This window comes from Scyliorhinus canicula, chromosome 17, assembly GCF_902713615.1.
Source record: "Scyliorhinus canicula chromosome 17, sScyCan1.1, whole genome shotgun sequence".
NCBI lineage: Eukaryota > Metazoa > Chordata > Chondrichthyes > Carcharhiniformes > Scyliorhinidae > Scyliorhinus > Scyliorhinus canicula.
Window position 1 is genome coordinate 112,445,883 of NC_052162.1, and position 15,244 is coordinate 112,461,126.

A 15,244-nucleotide genomic window follows, 5' to 3' on the forward strand; every position below is an offset into this window, starting at 1 on the left:
CCTTGGGAAGTCTCGCGACCCCGCGCTCTCCGGGGCTCTCTCGGAGGCGGTGAAAATGGTGACTGCCGACGTTCTCCGTGTTATTGACCAGAGGCTGAGTGTGCTGACTCAATATCTGTGAGCTCATGAGGCTGAGCTGCAAAACACCATGAAGAGGCTCGTTGATCCGGAGGAGAGAATCCTGAACATTGAGCAAAATGCCTCCTCGGCGGAAGCAAGAATTCAATCCTTGGAAAACTGGCTGATGTAACGGTATCCTGGAGACCGAGGGTCAGAGAAAGAACATCCAAGTAGTCAGCCTGCCAGAAGGTGTGGAGGACGAAACTCCCGTTAGGTTCTTCGAGGACCGGCTGCCACGTTTTCTCCAGCTTGATGTGAAGCCTGGGCGTTTCCAATTAGAAAGGGCATCGGATCCTGTCTTTGAGGCCGAGGGATAGTTTTCATCCCAGGCCTGGAATTATTCACTTCCACAACTTGAAAGATTACCAGAGGGTTCTGGAAACAGGTACGGTGAGGTGGGACCTGGCTCCATGAGGGAGTGAGGATTTCCTTCTTCCAGGACTTTTTGGCAGCCACACAAACGAAGCATCGAGGCTTTGATGAGGTTTGAAGGGAACTCAAGGCTGCGGGAGTGAATTATGTTGTTTTATCCTGTGACCCTGAAAATTGTATCCAACAACTCCGTCAAGTCTTTTGATAATCTGACTGCAGCCTTGGTCTTCGTAAAATCCATGAAGGGCAAGTATTTGGAGGGATGGTTTGCAGCTCAGACTAACTCAGGCTCTAATCCGGACTCTTTCCCTATCATGGTGTTGTCTGAATTTGTTATCTTTTATCCTGTTGAAGGGAGTTGTTATTCTGTGAGCGCCGATTGAATGACTTCTTCTCCTTGAGTGTTACAGGGACTCGTATTATCTTATCTCAGTTTGGTTAGCACTGTAGCCTCACGGCGCCGAGGTCCCAGGTTCGATCCCGGCCCTGGGTCACTGTCCGTGTGGAATTTGCACATTCTCCCCGTGTTTGTCATGGTTTCACCCCCACAAGCCAAAAAGATGTGCAAGGTAGGTGGATTGGCTAAATTGCCCCTTAATTGGAAAAAATGAATTGCATACTCTAAATTTATTTTCTTTTTAAATCTTCTCAGTTATGGTAAATGTGCCATGTGCTTGTTCTTCTATTATCCGAGCGTTAATCATGGCGGAACTGAGTGGTGCCATTGCCGAAGGGTGGGTGGTGGTGGATGCAGGTCTTCACGGGTGGGTCTAAAATGTGGGAGGGACATTCGATCTCCATTCCCTTGTTGGCCCTTCTTTCCTTCCCCTCATTTTGGAGAAGGTATCCTGAGGGTAACGACAGTCTGGCTGTGGGGTTAATCCTCCGGGTCCTCAGTCTTATTGAGGAATGTCCCCTTGGATCTATTGTGGTGGTGATTCTTTTGTATTTTTGTTATTATGGGAGGGTTTATGTGTTGTTAACTTTATCTTACTCTGGTACAGACGGGGCTTTTATCCGTGAATGGAGCAGTTTGGGGAAACTTTGGTGCCTCTGGTGTAAAGTGAGTTGGAGGAGGGAGTAATGGCGCACGCCCGATTGTGGTGTGAAAATCTGTTCCTGTTCTCTCTGTCGCCTCACTAATGGCCTACCCCCGTTTTTCTGGAGTTTTGCTCGAGGGCTCACCCCCACGTTGAGAACGTGGAGGTTTGATGCCTCCCTGAGAAGACATACTTCATTTACTACACACTTTACGGAAGAGTTTGAGTTCTTCCTTTCGATTTGAGCCCTGGTATTTCCCCCTCCATTTTGTGGGAGACGTGTGAAGTTTATGATCGGGGGCTGATCATTTCTTACCCTGCTAATAAAAGGCGCAGGATGCTGGAGGTTTGTTTGGTGAAGGTGGAGGAGAATCATATGGACGGCCCGAGTAAGCTATTGCTGAAGGAGGATAACGCAGCAAGAGTGGCTTTGGGCTCCCTGTTGACTCAGCAGGTTGAGAAATGTTTGGAGTTTGTGAGGCAGAAGTTGTACGAGTTTGGGAATAAACCAACCAAATATTTGGCCTATTACATAGAATTTAGAGTGCAGAAAGAGGCCCGTGAAAGAGCACACTAACTCACATCTCCACCCTGTCCCCATAACCCTGTAATCCCAATTAACCTTTGGACACCACGGGGCAGTTTAGTGAGGCCAGTCAACCTGACATCTCTGGACTGTGGGAGAAACCGGAGCACCCGGAGGAAACCCACGCAGACACGGGGAGAACGTGCAGACTCCGCACAGACAGTGACCCAGCGGGGAATGGAACCTGGAGCTGTGATGCAACAGTGCTAATCACTCTGCTCCCGTGCCGCCCTATTTGACAAAGTCAAGGACGACTTTAGAACAATTCTCTGTGCGGCTCTTGGAAGGGGAAAGGGTCATGAAGACGTTGGAGATAAACGGATTTTTTAAAATAATAATCATCTTTATTGTCACAAGTAGGCTTACATTAACACTGCAATGAAGTTACTGTGAAAAGCCCCTAGTTGCCACATTCCGGCGCCTGTTCGGGTACACAGAGGGAGAATTCAGAATGTCCAATTCACACAACAGCACATCTTTGGGGACTTGTGGGAGGAAACAGGAGCACCCGGAGAAAACCCACGCAGACACGGGGGAGAACGTGCAGACTCCATACAGTTACCCAAGTCGGGAATCGAACTTGGGACCCTGGCACTGTGAAGCCACAGTGCTAACCACTGTTGTATTGTGTCGCCCTTGGGAATTCTATGCAGGATATAAATCTGAGCAATTTGGTGTTGCCTTGGTGGGTGTGGAGCATTTGTTCTCTTCCCTGAAGCCTCCGGAGGCCTAGGAAAGCCGGAGTGAGGCTCTTAGGTGCTCTCCTTTCTGAGGAAGAGGAGTCAAAGGCCATGAAGGAGCTGCAGCCGGGTAAAGCCCCGGGACCGGATGGCTGTGGGTGTGAGTTTTATCAGGAGTTTGAGGATTTGTTGTTGGACCCGTTGGTGGGTCTATATTGTCACTCTTTTGACTCGGGGATGCTGCCACGTACTCTCCGTGAGGCTAATCTCTCTTTGATTCTGAAGGACAAGGACCCAGAGGACTGGGCCTCTCATCGCCCAATCTCTCTTTTGAATATTGACTTGAAACTGCGATCTTATGTTTTGGCGATAAGGCTGGAGGATATCCTTCCGACAATCGTGCGGGAGGACCAGACTGGGTTTATACGGGAAAGGTTTTCCAGTAACAATGTTGGAAGGTTGCTGAATGTGATTCAGGCTTTTCAGAAATACCCATTGGATGGGCTGCTGATCTCCTTCGATGCAGAGAAAGCTTTTGCTCGAGTTGAGTGGAATTATCTGGTGTATCCGCTGTGAGGCTTCGGGTTGGGTGAGGATTATATTGAGTGGATTCAATTGTTATATCACAGACCGGCAGCGGCGATGCTCACCAATGGTTTAAGGGTGTCGATGTTTGAGCTTCAGAGAGGGACGAGACAGGGCTGCCCTCTGTCCCCCTTGTTGTTGGCCACTGAGCCCTTGCCGGAGGATATCAGATCGGATCCTCTGATATCGGGACTGGGGGGTGGGGTGAGGCAGCACAAGATCACTCTGTGTGCAGATGACGGGCTGCTGTTTGTATTGAATCCGTGTTTCAGTCCCGGCCATTATTGGAGTAGTGGATAGATTTAGCGGCTTCTCTGGTTACGAGATCAATTTTGCTGAGTCCGAGGCCATGCCCCTTGCTAACTTCCCCTTCAGATGGTCCATCTTGGGATTTAAAAACCTGGGAATGTCAATGGCCCCCCCTTTCAGACAGCTATATGGGGCTGACTTTCCACAGCTGATGGTGACTATTAGGTGGGACCTTGCCCGGTGGTCGGCTCTTCCGATTTCATGGTGAGGGAGGATCGCCTTCATTAAAATGAATGTGTTGCCCAGACTGTTGTACCCTCTGCAGATGCTGCCTATTCTGCTGTCAACCAGAGTCATTAAGGAAATTAATGGAATGATTAGTACATTTATCTGGAACAAAAATAAACCTCACCTCAAGTTTGTTAAGCTCCAATTACCAGGAGCAAAGGAAGGGTTGGGTCTCTCGAATATCAGGCTCTATCAATTGGCTGCCCGTCGAAGGTTCATAAGGGATTGGGTTAGGATGGACCCAACATCCAACTGGCTCGATATAGAAACAGACCAGTCAGTTCTCCCTCTACAGGTCGTCTTCTTTTATGGTGACATTAAGACACTGCTCTGTGTGATAATCCTACTATTATCGATATGCTCAGAGCATGGAGGTTGGTCCACCAATTAGAAGGAAGATCTCAATTGACTTCTGCTCTCTCTCCTGTCCAGGGGAGTTCAGACTTTCCACCCAGTCTCATCGACCATGGATTCGGTATCTGAAGAGATAGAGGCGTTTGGGAGACATGTTCAGAGATGCTTCCTCGTCATTCTTTGAGCAGCTATGTCAGCAATCTGACATCACAAGACAGTCTTTTTTCAGTATTTAGAGCTCAGAGACGTTATCCGCAATTGGGAAAATCCAGAATTCTGTGGAGCCTAAACAATTGATTAAGAAGTTCTGCGATGCCCTAAATTTCAGATCCTGCTTTTCCACGTTGAGTGCCTTGCAGTCATGGGAAAGGGACTTAGTAGTCAATATTGATGAGGAGACATGGGGTAACATATGGGACTATGCCAAAAAAAAGTTTGGTTTGCAATCAAATCAAGGAGACCCAATTCAAGATACTATACCGACTTCATATTACATCTCGTCTTAGACACAGGTTTGATCCTCCTATATTCCTGATGTATCTAAAGTGCCAAGTAGTTGAGGGTGCCTATATACACTCTCCATGGATCCATGTCAAGATTCAATCCTTTTGTTCAGAGGACTGGAGAGGATCTTTGATATAGCCTGTATTCCTGATTCTGGGTCCCCCTCAGTTGGGAGAATCACCAATTCTAATGAAAAAAAGGCCATATATCCAGATCTTTGCCACTCATAAAAATATCCTCTGCTCCTGGAGTAGCGACAAATTCAGCTCTGGAACAGTACAGCACAGAACAGGCCCTTCGGCCCTCAATGTTGTGCCGAGCAATGATCACCCTACTTAAACCCACGTATCCACCCTATACACGTAACCCCCCCCTTAACCTTACTTATTTAGGACACTACGGGCAATTTAGCATGGCCAATCCACCTTACGCCTAATTCCCTAAAGCTCTATCCAAATCTGGCAGAGGCTGATTATGGAATGCATTCTCATGGAATTTTTAACGTTGGTACTCCATTCTAAGTCGGATGCATTCCGTAAAGTATAAAACCCCTGTCTCAAATACATAGGCTCCAGCTTGGCTGACTTGCTCCTCCTGGGCTTTCCATGATCAAATTCAATTTAACTTATTCATTTTAATTCAACTATGCCTGGGGTGTGTGATCTGCATTGTCAGCCTCCTATAGAACATAGAACAGTACAGCACAGAACAGGCCCTTCGGCCCTCAATGTTGTGCCGAGCAATGATCACCCTACTCAAACCCACAAATCCACCCTCTACCCGTAACCCAACAACCCCCCCCCCCTTAACCTTACTTTTTAGGACACTACGGGCAATTTAGCATGGCCAATCCATCTAACCCGCACATCTTTGGACTGTTTTTATATAATCTTATCCACTATGTTATCATGTTAACTGGTTGTTTAATTGATCCAGAATTTCATATAGAGACCCTGGTGCTTCAAATATCCTGTTCTGAATTAATTCTGCAATGTGTTTTTTGTTATTCGTCCATGCGGGCATTTAAGAGTCAAGCACATTGCTGTAGGTCTGGAGTCACGTGTAGGCCAGACCAGGTAAGGATGACAGATCTCCTTCCCTAAAGGGCATTACTGAACTGGATGGGTTTTTACGACTATCAACATGGTCGTCATTCAACTTTTAATTGCAGATTTTTATTGAATTCAAATTTTGCCATCTGCCTTGGCGGGACTTGACCCAAGTGTGACTTTGGGTCTCTCAATTACTAGTCCAGCGATAATACCACTACGCCACCACCTCCCCATGCTTGTATTTATGCCGGCAAGATCTCTTGTTCTGCTCTATACCCATCTTCCACCAATTCTTCTTACTCTGTTGCAGTTCATTGTCAAAAATAGTAAAACACCTCATTAAAACTATATATTTTTAAAAAATCTGTCTAATTCATCCTTAAATATATTCAATGACCCCAGGCCCCACTGGTCTCTCTGGAAGAGAAATCCAGTGACTAATAACTCTCTGAGGGAAGACATGTCTGAGGGAAGAGATGACTGGATATATGTACTGTAGCCACAGTGCAATATTACACAACTGGAAATAATAATAAACATACTTTATTACAAAACCACAAACAATATATCTAATCTGTACCATATAACAACACTGGACATGTCTCTGTCTGATATTAATTTACTGTCCCCTTAAATGTCAGCCATCTCCTGGGGAAAGCAGCCCTTTAATTGTGAACATTGGGAAAGAGACCATCCTTTTAGCCAGACAAATAAATGTGTCAAGCTGAGGGAGCAAAGGATGTCAATGTCTTTAAGAGAGAGAGAGAGAGACCTGGGCCAAGCTTTCCAGAGTCTGCACCCTCCCTGGATTCACTTCCTTTCCCTTCAGTTGCTGCAAGTGACCAATTGAAGGTGAGAATGAGAAAAGAAATGGAAAGGGGGAGAAAAGAAAGTGTTTTACTCACAGATGTTGGAGACAGCAGGATGTTTTAATCTGTATGAGACTCAATCTTTAGTCAGACAAAGCCCGTGTTGTGATTGGCTGGAGGACCAAAGTCTTTCCGGTCCTCCAATTCTTCCCATTGGCCAACACCTCAGAAGACTGTCGGGTGCGGAGCTCCTTGCACATGCGCACCTTCCCCTCTCCCTTGGGCATGCGCAGTCCCGGGTGGGAAAATACCGAGGGGCTTCTCGCTCTGACGGAGCCGGGGGGTCGGTGACCTTGGAACCTTGTCCGGAGGAGGGGCGGGGCAAATGGCCTTCCGGGTGACGTCAATGAGGAGCAGAGTGATCTCTATTGGCTGATTCAAGGCGGGGCTCCATTGTGACGTCACAGTGACGCAGGGGGCACCAGCTGAATTGTTGCGAGTGGAGCCAGAACCGGCAGATTAGCAACTGCGCTTGCGCCTTGCAGCCCAGACATGTTTCTGGTTGACCAGGGAGTCCTGGGGAACAGACAGGGAAATGGAGGGAAATCTGAGATGAAGAGGGAATTCCTCACTCGAGGATGTGGTGAAGCTTTGGAATTCTCTACCCCAGAGGTTTGTGGAGCCTCAGTCATCAAGTATTTTCAAGACCGAGATTGATAAGTTTCTAGATAGTGAAGCTATCAAGGGATAGCGTGGGAAAATGGTGCTGAGGTAGATCGGCCAATTGAATGGTTGAACAGGCTCGATGGGCCGAATGGCTGACTGCAGCTTCTATTTGTTCTGGTCCCTGTGTCCAGGACAGGAAGCAGTGAGCATGGGCAGCACGGTAGCATAGTGGTTGGCACAAATGCTTCACAGCTCCAGGGTCCCAGGTTCGATTCCGGCTTGGGCCACTGTCTGTGCGGAGTCTGTACATCCTCCCCGTGTGTGGGTGGGTTTCCTCCGGGTGCTCCGGTTTCCTCCCACAGTCCAAAGATGTGCAGGTTAGGTGGATTGGCCATGATAAATTGCCCTAAGTGTCCAAAATTGCCCTTAGTATTGGGTGGGGTTACTGGGTTATGGGGATAGGGTGGAGGTGTTGACCTTGGGTAGGGTGCTCTTTCCAGGAGCCGGTGCAGATTCGATGGGCCGAATGGCCTCCTTCTGCACTGTAAATTCTATGATAAATCTGTAAATTCCATGATAAATCTATCAATCAGCCTGAATCAGCACGTTCAGGAGAATTAAGAGGCTGACTATTAGATACAGCAGAGTGAGAATAGAGGGAGCATGTATGGGATGGAGATTTTGGAGAACGAAAGAGGAAATACTATTCCAGATCAATTAAAATTGTGAATTCTGAGTTTCAATCCCGTACTGACAGTGGTTATTTTTGTCGATTGATTTTACAGGTTATTAGAAGGGGACAAATTACAGACAAATCTCAAACGTTACGTCTCGATCTGACTGAGTCACTCAATTCCATGGGTCCTGAATATAATCAGCCTTTGAATGTAGAAAGAGAAATGTTTGCCCGATCTGCCGGCTTGAGAAGATTTTTAACATTGGTGTGACTGGAAAAGCACTGAGACACATACACACTCCCGAGTGAGAGTGTTCCAGGCTTTTCCCCAGGGTAGAGGGGTCAATTACTAGAGGGCATATGTTTAAGGTGCGAGGGGCAAGGTTTAGAGTAGATGTACGAGGCAAGTTATTTACACAGAGGGTAGTGGGTGCCTGGAACTCGCTGCCAGAGGAGGTGGTGGAAGCAGGGACGATAGTGACTTTTGAGCGGCATCTTGACAAATACATGAATAGGATGGGAATAGAGGGATGCGGACCCAGGAAGTGTAGAAGATTTTAGTTTAGACAGGCAGCATGGTCGGCACGGGTGTGGAGGGCCGAAGGGCCGGTTCCTGTGCTGTACTTTTCTTTGTTCTTTGTTCTTTGAAAGGACTGTAAAGAACTTTAACCAGTTACACAGACTGAAGAAAGAGCACACCATTCACAGTGGGGAGAGACCATACACGTGTTCTGTGTGTAGACGAGGCTTCAACTGATTGTCTCACCCAGAAAGACACAAAGAGACCCAAATCATGGAGAAACCGTGGAAATGTGCGTGGGTTTCCTCCGGGCGCTCCGGTTTCCTCCCACAGTCCAAAGATGTGCGGGTTAGGTGGATTGGCCATGCTAAATTGCCCGTTGTGTCCTTAAAAAAGTAAGGTTAGGGGGGGTTACGGGTATAGGGTGGATACGTGGGTTTGAGTAGGGTGATCATGGCTCGGCACAACATTGAGGGCCGAAGGGCCTGTTCTGTGCTGTACTGTTCTATGTTCTATGTTAATGGGGGTTGTTGGGTTACTGGTAAAGGGTGGATACGTGGGCTTGAGTAGGGTGATCATTGCTCGGCACAACATCGAGGGCCGAAGGGCCTGTTCTGTGCTGTACTGTTCTAAATTCTAAATATACACGGAGTTATATTGGCAACTATATACAGCATTGATCTTACAACGGATAGATAACAAACATATATACATGGAGTGATATTGGCAACTATATATAGTGTGACATTCACCACACTACTCAAACCTCATGAGTAATGTCAAAGCACGGGGACTGGTTCAGCTCAGTTGGCTGGTTTGTGGTGCAGAGCGAGGTCGGCTGCGCCCATTCATTTCCCGAACCGGCTGAGAGTAGAATAGGAGTAATGTCAAAGTGGATCTGTGGAGATGGGGTAACCTTCCGTTGCCTCTTGTGGGCAGGATCCTAAAAATTAAGATGAATGTGCTTTCAAGATTTCTCTTTTTCTTTCAGTGGATCCCCATTTTGTTGCCCAAATCATTTTTTGGTAATGGTTAACAAACTGATTTCTGCTTTTATCTGGGCTGGCAAAGTCTCCCAGAATCCTCAGCCCTCTGCTTCAGAGAGACAGGAGATCGGGAGGTTTGGCCCTCCTGTATCTTTTGTTTGATTATTGCGCTGCCAACATTCAGAAAATCCTGCAGTGGATTAGTGACCCTGACTCAATTTGGGGCAAAATGGAGGCTCGGTCGTGCACATCGCCTCCTCTCTTCTCACCATAATTACTACACCGCTGCCCTTTCTCCCCGCAGGTTTTTCCTCGAGTCCTGTGGTGATTTCCTCCCTCAGGATTTAGAAACCATTTCAGCAGCATTTCAACCTCTCCCCCTGTCTGCTTTGGCCCCGATTTGCGGTAATCACCTCTTTTTTGCCTCAAGCATGGACCCATCGTTCAGGTCTTGGGGGCGGGGGGGTGGGGTGGGGTGAGTGGAGGGACTTGTACATTTCAGGAATGTGGTAGTATGACTAGAGGTACTACGGTACCTGGGAGTGTGAGCTGCTATTGGAGAAGGCTCGCTGCTCATTGGCCCAAGTGTTGCTTCCTCATTGGTCAAGACGAAGGTAGCTCCGCCCAATGAGGCGGGGTATAAGAACCCCGTGTTTCCCAGCAGCCACCGTTCTTTCTATACTCGAGCTGCTGGGGAAACATCTTGTAGATTAAAGCCTTCAATTCGGACTACTCCTTAGTTTCTGTGGTTATTGATCGCGCATCAGGGGATTCGTTTTTAGAAGGGAGATTTGCGAGCTTTGAGACCCTTTTCGTTATTTTCAAATTTGAGATTTCTCACAAAAGTTTTTTTCTTCTTTTCCCCTATCCTCACCCCCTCCTTTCTGGGAAGGGTCTTGTCCTTGTCACAGCCGGACAGGCAATCTATTTGTCTGGCCTTCTTCTTTCTTTGGATCCCGCCCTTTCGGAGGAAGTAAAGGAAAAATGGGAGAGGGAACTGGGAGCTGTACTTAATGGTGAGACTTGGGAGGGAAGCCTCGACAGGGTGGACTCCACTTCATCCTGCGCCAGACTGAGTCTGATTCAGTTTAAAATATTACACAGAACACATTGGACTAAGGTGAGGACGAGTGGGTCCTTTCAGGATGTGGAGGACAAGTGTGATTGCTGCTCACTGGACCAGCTCACCACACTCACATGTTTTGGTCCTGCCCCAAACCTGCTCGCGACTGGATTCCTATTTTTGATACAAAATCTAAAATTCCACAGGTGGCCTTAGAACCTTGGGTCTCTGACTCACCAGCATTTCACTCGGGAAGAAGTAGGGGGGGGTGAAAGTTTGCTTCATCAGTGGCCAGGAGGCGAATATGGAGGTCTCCCACACCTGGAGCATCCCGCCTGGTTGGGTGATTTGGTGTCATTCCTATATTTGGAAAACATTAAGTTTGCCGTTGGGATCAGTGAGGAAATTCAACCCGAGATGGCAGCCATTTATCTCAGTTTGTAAGGATCTAGACACGGTCGACTGTTAATTTGTTTACAATTATAAAGGTAGATGTATTATAAAACGTTTTGACTTTGTATCTATACTTTTTGTCTACTAGTCTGATGATAGTGTGTTTAATGCTCGCTATGAATTCAATAAATATATTTACAAAAAAATAATTTTTTCCAATTAAGGGGCAATTTAGTGTGGCCAATCTACCTACCCTGCACATCTCTTTTGTGTTGTGGGGGTGAGATCCACACAGACACGGGGAGAATGTGCAAACTCCACACGGACAGTGACCCGGGGCCGGGTCATTGGTATCATGAGACATCAGTGCTAACCACTGCAGCACCGTGCTGCCTTTATAACATGGGGTGGGAGTCTCCCGTACCCGGCGGGGTGGGGGGTCCTGGTGGGACGGAGTGGCGTGAACCACTCCGGCATCTGCCCACCCCAAAGGTGCGGAATCCTCCGCACCTTCAGGGGCTAGGCCGGCGTCGGTGTGGTTTGCGTCCCGCCGGCCGTCGTGGAAGGCATTTGGCTGCTTTGTCCTGGATGGTGTTAAGCTTCTTGAGTGTTGTTGGAGCTGCACTCATCCAGGCAAGTGGAGAGTATTCCATTACACTCCTGACTTGTGCCTTGTAGATGGTGGATTGGGGGGGTCAGGAGGTAAGTTACTCGCCGTAGGATTCCTAGCCTTTGACCTGCCCTGGTAGTCACAGTATTAATATGGAGAGTCCAATTTCTGATCAATGGTAACCCCCAGGATATTGGTTGTGGGGGATTCAGCGATGGCAATGCCACTGAATGTCAAGGGGCGGTACTGTGTGGCACGAATGTAACTTGTCACTTTAAAGCCCAAGCCTGGATATTGTGCTTGTCTTCCTGTATTTGGACATAGACTGCTTCATTCTCTGAGGAACCGCGAATGGTGCTGACCATTGTGCAGTCATCCGTAAACATCCCCACTTCTGACGTTATGATGGAAGGAAGGTCACTGATGAAGCAGCTGAAGATGGTTAGGCCGAGGACACTACCCTGAGGAACTCCTGTAGTGATGTCCTGCAGCTGAGATTTTTTTTTTTTTTTTTTTTTTATAAATTTAGAGTACCCAATCATTTTTCCAATTAAGGGGCAATTTAGCGTGGCCAATCCACCTAGCTTGCACGTTTTTGGGTTGTGGGGGCGAAACCCACGCAGACACGGGGAGAATGTGCAAACTCCACACGGACAGTGACCCAGAGCCGGGATCGAACCTGGGACCTCAGCGCCGTGAGGCGGTTGTGCTAACCACTAGGCCACCGTGCTGCCTGTCCTGCAGCTGAGATGATTGACCTCCAACCATCACAACCATCATCCTTTGTGCTAAGCATGAATTGTATTGGCTGAAGATTGACCTTTGTGATGCGAGGAGACCGAGATGGATCATCCACTCGGCACTTATGCTGAGATTGGCTGAAGATCGTTGCGAATGCCTCAGCCTTGTCTTTTGCACATATGTGCTGGGCTCCTCCATCATTGAGGATGGGGATATTTGTGGAGCCTCCTCCCCCAGTGAGTTTCTTAATTGTCTGCCGCCATTCATGGCTGGCTGTGGCAGGACTACGGGGCTTAAATTTGATGCGTTTGTTGTGGAACTTCTGAGCTCAGTCCATTACTTGCTGCTTATGCTGTTTGGCACACAAGTAGTCCTGTGTTGTAGCTTCATTTTTCGGTATACCTGATGTTGCTCCTGGCATGGTCTCCTGCACTCTACATTGAAGCATGGTTGATGCCCTGGCTGGGTGGTAATGGTAGAGGATAGTGCCACACAACACGCTGGAGGGTATCCTCAATGTGAAGACGGGACTTTGTCTCCACAAGGACTGTGCGATGGTCACTTCTACCGATACTGTCATGGACCGATGCAGCTGCAGCAGGCAGATTGGTGAGGTTACATAGCCTCAAAACACATTGTACCATTCACAGCAGGGATAGACCGTACACGTGTTCTGTGTGAGGCTTCAACTGCAGGTCTAACTTGGAGAAACATGAGGAGACCCAAAACATGGAAAAACTGTGGAAATGTGGGGACTGTGGGAAGGGATACAGAGCTCCATTTGTGCTGGAAGCTCATTGATGCATTCACACTGCGGAGAGGCCGTTCACCTGCTCCCAGTGTGGGAAGGGATTCAGTGATTCATCCACCCTGCAGATACACCAGCGAGCTCACACTGGGGAAACCGTTTACCTGCTCTCAGTGTGAGAAGGGATTCACTGTGTTATCCACCCTGCAGATATACCAGCGAGCTCAAACTGGGGAGAGGCCTTTCACCTGCTCCCAGTGTGGGAAGGGATTCAGTGATTCATCCACCCTGCAGATACACCAGCGAGTTCACACTGGGGAGAAGCCATTCATTTGCTCTCAGTGTGGGAAGGGAATCAGACATTCATCCAACCTGCAAAAACAACAGCCTGTTCTCTAGTTGGTTCCTCAACTTACTGCTTTGGAAAACCGCCCCGAATACATTCCAGAAACTTGTCCTCCACAGTATCAGTGCTCATTAGGTACCCATCCATATACAGATTGAAGTCACCCATGATGACTGTTTTACCCATGCTACAAGATTCTCTAATCTCCTGATTAATACCATGCCCCACCACTACTCTCTGGTGGCCTATAAACAACTCTTGCCAATGGTTCCTGCCCGAAGCTGTTTCATAGCTCCACCCAAACTGATTCCCCATTTTATATTTCAGATCTGAGATCCTCCGTTACTAATGTACTGATGCCGTCCCTTATTATCAGTGCAACACCACCTCCTTTTCCTTTTTGCCTGCATCATCAGCAAACTTAGCGACCATTCCTTCAGTCCCATCATTCGAGTTATTGTTGTAAGTTATAAATAGTTGAGACCCCAGCACTGATTCCTGTGACACACCGCTCATTACACCTTGCCAATCAGAAGATGTAGGTGATGCCTAGTCTCGGTTTTCTGGTAGCTCACCAATTGTTCACACTGAAAGACAGTTCTGTGGTTAAATGTTGCCAGACTGGGAAAAGAAATGGGAAGTAAACCCTCAGGAATGAATCATCACTTTGGACTGGTTCTGAGACAAGTGTCGACCTCTGGGGTAAAGTATAATTGTGGAGTGGGATTTTAGATTGTGTAGAAGGGCAGTTCTATTTTATAATTTAACGTGTAGTTTTCCTGCAAAAATATTGTTTTGTCAATGTTGGTTCTAGTTTGTTGCAGTAAAAGTCATAAAACCCGAAGTCCTGCCATGTGGTCCTTTTGATTGGAAGTGTGATTTTTTTTTAAAAAGTTACTGATCTCAACAGAGATGCTAATCCACAAGTTATGACTTCCCATTTGAGCCTCAGGCACCTTTCTGCCTCTCTGTTGTTCATGTCAATGACAGCTAGGCGACGGAGCTGAGGGCTGGTTTGATTTTTCTTTTGAAAACGGGGTTCAGAGAGTCAATTGTGATTAACTAATTTATCAAGGTTCTTTGAGAAAGCAACAAGTAATGTCAATAAAGGGGAACCTGTATGTGCGTGGGTTTCCTCCGGGTGCTCCGGTTTCCTCCCACAGTCCAAAGATGTGCGGGTTAGGTGGATTGGCCATGCTAAATTGCCCGTAGTGTTCTAATAAGTAAGGTTAAGGGGGAGTTGTTGGGTTACGGGTATAGGGTGGATACGTGAGTTTGAGTAGGGTTATCATTGCTCGGCACAACATCGAAGGCCGAAGGGCCTGTTCTGTGCTGTACTGTTCTAATTCTAATTCTAATGTGGTTTATTGAGATTTCTAAAAGGTATTTCCCAAGGTGCCACAGCAAAGGATACTGCAGAAAATAAGCTTATGGTGTGGAGGCAAAATATCAGCATGGATAGAGCATTGGTTGGCTAACAAGAAGCAGAGAGTAGGTATTAATGTGTAATTTCTGGGTTGGTAAGGTGTGACAAGTGGAGTGTCACAAGGAGCAGTGCTGAGCCCTCAACTACTTACAATCTATATTTTAAAAATTAAATAAATTTAGAGTACCCAATTATTTTTTCTAATTAAGGGCCAGTTTAGCATGGCCAATTCACCTACTCTGCATATTATTGGGTTGTGGGGGTGAGACCCACGCAGATACAGGGAGAATGTGTAAACTCCACACAGACAATGACCCGGGGCCGGGATCGAACCCAGGTCCTCCACGCCGTGAGGAAGCAGTGCTAAAAACTGCACCACCCTACAATCTATATTAATGAGTTGGATGAGGGGAGTAAATGTATGGCGGCT

General features: G+C 47.3%; 1 protein-coding gene and 1 long non-coding RNA gene across 4 annotated transcripts in view; one reads left to right on the top strand and one right to left on the bottom strand.

Annotated features, from left to right (window-relative positions):
• The window catches only part of LOC119952273, a 58,338-nt gene that overhangs the window by 37,009 nt on the left and 6,085 nt on the right, over nt 1-15,244 (top strand). The window lies entirely within an intron of this gene.
• LOC119952158 (gastrula zinc finger protein XlCGF8.2DB-like) overlaps nt 1-15,244 on the bottom strand; it is a 56,830-nt gene that overhangs the window by 3,368 nt on the left and 38,218 nt on the right. Inside the window, exon 1 of one of the 3 annotated variants that reach the window (XM_038775753.1) lies at nt 6,736-7,006. The exons of 1 other annotated variant lie outside the window; for it this stretch is intronic. The gene's annotated coding sequence lies outside the window, so the exon portion shown is untranslated. Of the gene's footprint in view, nt 1-4,044; nt 4,267-6,735; nt 7,007-15,244 lie in introns of those variants that run through there. One more of the 3 variants, XM_038775754.1, reaches the window with a different exon arrangement.